A 6,003-nucleotide genomic window follows, 5' to 3' on the forward strand; every position below is an offset into this window, starting at 1 on the left:
TCAAAGAAAGCTCCTTATACCCTTCACATTTTTAGGGGTGGGAGGCGCTCAATTACTTCAATCTTGGCACGGTCTACCTCAATGCCCCTACTAGAAATCACATGACCAAGAACAATGCCCTCCTTTACCATGAAATGGTATTTTTCCCAATTCAAAACTAAGTTCACCTCTTGACATCTTTTTAACACTTTAATTAAATTTGAAAGACAAGTGTCAAAAGATGAACCAAAAACAGAAAAGTCATCCATGAATATCTCAATTGATGATTCAAGCATGTCAGAAAAGATAGACATCATACACCTTTGAAATGTGGAAGGTGCATTACAAAGTCCAAATGGCACCCTTCGATATGCAAAGGTGCCAAAAGGATATGTGAATGTAGTTTTTTTTTTGGTCCTCGGGTTTGATTGGGATTTGAAAGAATCCCGATATCCATCCAAGAAGCGATAATGACTATGTGATGCTAGTCTTTCCAATATTTGATCAATAAAGGGAAGTGGGAAGTAATCTTTCCGGGTGGATTTATTCAATTTTCGATAATTAATGCACATCCTCCACCCGGTGACCGACCTCGTAGAAATGGTCTCACCCTTATCATTTTTATGATGGTCATGCCTCCCTTTTTAGGCACAACTTGAACTGGGCTAACCCACTTACTATCAGAGATAGGGTAGATTATGCCCGCCTTAAGAAGTTTTAAAATTTCTTTTTTCACTACTTCCTTCATGTTGGGATTGAGCCTTCTTTGGTGCTCAATTGAGGAAGCATGATCATCATCAAGTAGAATTTTATGCATGCATATGGTGGGACTTATCCCCTTAATTTGATCAATTTTGTACCAAATGACATCTCTATACTCCCTTAAAACAATTAGGAGTTTCTCAAGAGAGGTGTCATCGAGCTTAGCATTGACAATAACGGGATAACTCTCACTATCATCAAGAAAAGCATATTTAAGTAGAGGGGGAAGGGGTTTAAGTTCAACCGTAGGAGGAGGCGTAGTCCTCTCCTCTTTTGCTTCCACGTTAAGCACTTCAAATTTCATCACATCGTGGACCAAAGGTTGGTTGAGTAAGAGATCATACCCCTTTGCTTCTTCACCTTCCTCAACTAAGCTTCCCGTTAGGGTAGCTTGTGAAGGATCTCTTTCATACAATCTTTCTCGGAACTCTTCTAAGTCTTTCTCCAATGTGTCAATTCTATGAACCTCATCAATCAATAGCTTTTTCAAAGTTTGTGAGAATGAAAATGAAAATGAAATTTTCTTATCTCCCACATTGAAAGCAATCTTACCTCTTTCATATCAATCACCACTCCCGTGGTGTTAAAAAATGGTCTCCCCAAAATGAGGGGTACTCTTGTATCTTCTTCCATCTCCATTACCACAAAATCACATGGCACAAATACTCTTCCAACTTGAACCGGCACATCTTCAAGAATTCCCAAAGGTAGCCTAACCGTGCGGTCGGCTAATTATAAGGACATTCTTGTTGGTTTCAAGTCTACAACTTTCAAGCTCTTTGCAATAGAATAGGGCATCAAGCTCACACTTTCCCCAAGATCACACAAAGCATCCATAGCTTCCAAATCTCGAATCTTCACCGATATTGCATAGCTACCGGGGTCACCAAGCTTTTGGGGAAGCTTGTTTTGAATTATTGCACTCACCTCCTTAGGAAGGGAGATGGTTGCACTCTCTTCAAGCCTACTCTTGTTGGATAGAAGATCCTTCAAAAAAATTTCATAGGTAGGCATTTGTGACATAGCATGAAGAAAGGGGACGTTCACTTGAAGTCCTCTCATGACTTCAAGAAATTTTGAGAACTTCTCATTTTACTTCTTCTCTACAATTCTATGAGGAAACGGAATGGGGGGCTTATATACTCTCATGGGGGGATTTTCTATTCTTTCTTCATCTCCCATATCTTTCTTTGTGGCTTCCTCATCACTCTTTTGTTGCTATTTTCTCTTAACTTCAACTACTTCATTTTTGATACCATCCTCACTTCTCACCATAACTCCCTCATCTCTCTTTTGTGACTCCTCTTCACTCATAACCGGACCCTCATAAAATCTTCCTGATCTCAAAGTAATAGCCTTAGCTTTCTCCTTTGGGTTCACTACCGTTGAGCTTGGAAAATGACCACTAGGATTGGAGGATGAATTTCCAACTTGTTGTGCAATTTGAGCCAATTGGCTCTCCATTATCTTATTGTGAGCTTGAAGTTGTTGGATGTTTGCATTCATATCCACATTGCTCCTTATTTGTTGTGTCATGAAAGTTTCAAGAACAGATTCAAGGCTAGTCTTTTAAGGAGGTGAAAAAGGAGGACTGGGTTGGTTATATTGTGATATTTGATGGTTTTGATCCCTTTGGTTAGGGTGGCGGTATGAAGCTTGTTGATTTTGAGAATGGGGTTGGTTGTAGTTGTTTTGAGGTTGGTTTTGGTTTTGGTTGTAGTTGTAGTTGTTTTTTGGGGGGCCTTGGTTGTGTTGCTTCTGTCCCGTGTTTTGTTGGGGTTTCCAACTTTGGTTGTAGGATTGGGAGTATTTCTCATTTCTTTGCGCAATTGCAGCCGCTTGCTCTTGATTTGTTGAGTTGCAATAGGAGGACAAGTTATCATTTCCTCCACAAGTCTCACAAGACATGATTTGTGAGGAAGAGCTTGAGGGTGTGAAGGTGGCTTGATCTAGCTTGCGAGCTAGCATATCGAACTTTGATGCAATAAGATCTATTGCACTAAGATCATGAATTCTGCCCTTCTTTGTATGAGGTTGCCTTCGATCACCTCCATATGCATAATGCTTGGCCACTCCCTCAATCATCTTATATACATCATCCACCGATAGCTTTTTGAGGCTACCACCGGCCCCGGAATCAAGGTTGGCCCTTGAAATAGAAGTAAGACCGTCATAGAAGCTTTATACAATGATCCATGATGTAAACCACGGGGGGGGGGGGGGCATTTCCTTGTGTAATCTTTGAAACGCTCCCAAGCTTCACTCAATGTTTCACCAATGTCTTCATTGAAATTGGTGATCTTTCTTCTTAATTCGGCGGTCTTTTCCGGAGGACAATACTTTCCAAGAAAGGCTCTAGTGACTTTGTCCCATGTACTCAATGATCCCTCTTCAACCGTTCTCAACCAATGCTTTGCATTATCACTGAGGGAGAATTGAAACGTGTGCATACGGAATGAACTCTTCCAAAATGTTGTTTTGCTTGATGGTTGTACACAACTCAAGAAAGTTGTCCAAATGAGAAAAAGGACACTCATGAGGACTACCTCAAAATTGATCACTTTGAATCATATAGATGAGTTAAGGTGAAAGCTCGAAGTTGTTTGCATTTGTGGTGGAGAGATGTATGCCACTCCGAAGTTGGAATGCGTTGGGGTGGTCATAGTCCCTTAACAACGGTTGTAGAGGATTTTCTCCCATGTTATCTTCTTCGTTAGTTCCAAAAACCTCATCCGGATCAGAATCCGAACATACAATGGAGAACTCGGGTGTGCCGTGCAAAAGTCTCCTCATGTTTCACAAAGTCCTATTTAGCTCTGGATCAATGGGAATAAGCGGTGATTGCTTACTCTTTCGTGTCATGCAAAGTCAAAAAAAGCTAAGAAAAACGTTAGCAATGACTATCACAAGTTAAAAACAAATAAACAAAAATTAAGGTAAGAAAACTATTATACATATACACACATTTAGTCAAATTCAACAATAATACATTCAATGTGACTTTGCCTCCCCGGCAATGACGCCAAAATTTGATAGGCTGTCGTCGAGCCTACCAAAATATAAATTCATATCTTAGTCTCACTAACTAATAGAAAGGGTAAGAAAGGGTCGAACCCAAGAGAGGCGTTGAATCAACCACCGAGGTACTACCGTTTAAAAAAGCTAAATGAAGTCTAAGTTGGTTTGGTTTTGAGTAACTTCTACTAATTCAATTAAACTAAAGCTAAGAGGAGATTAACAATATTTAAAGGAATCTAAGGCTCGGGTTATACCACTCAACTTCATCACAAATCACGATTAGCATGCAACAATTAAGGTAAGTTAAGGGGATAAATTAGGGGAAGTCCTCTAAGGCACCCAACTACTCTCTCAAGCTAGAGGGATTACTTGAATCATGAATACAACCTACTCTCCTGGTTACAAAGCATAAAACAAGTGTTAAAGGATAATCACGATGACATAAACATTCCCTTGACCAGAAATTCCTATTCTCATGGCATTTCAAGTCCATTAAGCATAAGGGAGCTAACTCAAGTTCATCTCTCGATCCTTCGTTGAGAAAGGTTGGATAAATAGTTCTAGCAATGGCCATATACAAGAACTTAAACCACTTAAGCTCAACTAATTAACACCCAATAATTACCCAATTATTACATGCAACAAGAAATTAGTGACTAAATTGAGGGTTTTACATAAACCCTAGAAATTAAACTACTCACAATCCACGGAGATTAAAGCAATTAAGGATTTCAAGTAATTCATGAACAAGTTCAAACTAAGGATTATGCTAATTAAAAATCTAAGCATGCAAGCATTAAGCAAGTAATTAACAACAAAGTAGAGAGAAATGGAAGAGAAGAGTAAGAAATAGTTACTATGAAGCTTCAAAGTGAACAACAATGGTGGAACATGTCTTCTACAATGATTGAAGTTGAATATTTCAAAGCTAATAATTAGAATCTAACTAATGATTTGAGAATTTAATGTTCTAGGATTGCAAAACTAAGAGAAAGCTCTAAAAACCTTGATGATTCGTACAAACGAGCTCAAAAGGGGTATTTATAAGACCCCCAAATAAAAAGGATGGAGAGAACAAGAATCGGGCATGGAAGTATCTACTGTTTGGGCTGGAAATCATGCACGAGCGTGCCAATTTAAGCACGACCGTGCAACCTCTTCTGCACGGACGTGCCAACTTATGCACGGCCGTGCAGGCCTTGACAGAAGATTCTTACTTGCTGGAGCACTCCTGCACGGTCGTGCAGATATCTGCACGGACGTTCTACGTATCTTGCATGGACGTGCCTAAATTTGCACGGACGTGCAAGGCCTGGCACGGCCGTGCAGGCTCTTCTAAGCCCTTTTCTTCCTGTTTTCTTCGATATTGCTCCTTCCCTTGGCTTCTTTCTACCATCTTCTTGCTTCTAACCTCGGTTTAGTATCCATTGATCGAGGGACAATAGGTCGTTGGTCTACTATCCTAGATCAAATTTACAATTTATATTCCTAACCTAACTCTATCAAGTTCACACTAGATAGTGGCAAGCTAGGGTCGAACCACAAGGACTAAGTGTATTAATTTGATGTAATTAGACTAGTAGGAAGGTTGTAAGATAGGGAGAGAAACATCTAAAACACTACTTAAATAAATTAACAAGATATTAGGGAAAGGGGAATCCAATTACAATAATGAATTCAATAACAAGTCGAAATTAGATGATCATGATCTCAATTAGGAACGATTAATACACTCAATTCACTCCCGCGTAATTAAGCATGCTAATTATCCTACTAAGCTAATTCACTCCCGCACAACTAGCCAAGCAAAGGTGTGGAAGAATCTAGACTCTCAATCAACTCACTTCCGCACAATTGATTGAAAGCACAATTAAGAACCAAGAATCAATTAGCTAAAAAGATTCTAGTCAATGTAAGCATCATCCAAACACAATAATCAAGAATCAATTGCATACTAATCACAACCAATCACTCAATTCATCAACATAACCTTAATCCATTTCCCTATAACAAAATCTAAGTAAACATAATGAAGGAAAACATGGAAAACAAGGTTAAACTTGAATTAAAGCAAGAATCAAACAAGTAAACTAATTAACTACTCTAATCAACAATGAAATAAGAAAAAACAAGAATTCAACAAAGCAATAAAGGTGAGAGAAAATTAGAAAATCTCATTAAATAGATGAGAAGAGAATCCACAAAATTGCTTCTTCAAGCTCTCAAATCTCCATTGAAATCCAA

Source organism: Chenopodium quinoa, unplaced genomic scaffold (genome assembly GCF_001683475.1).
Source record: "Chenopodium quinoa cultivar QQ74 unplaced genomic scaffold, ASM168347v1, whole genome shotgun sequence".
NCBI lineage: Eukaryota > Viridiplantae > Streptophyta > Magnoliopsida > Caryophyllales > Amaranthaceae > Chenopodium > Chenopodium quinoa.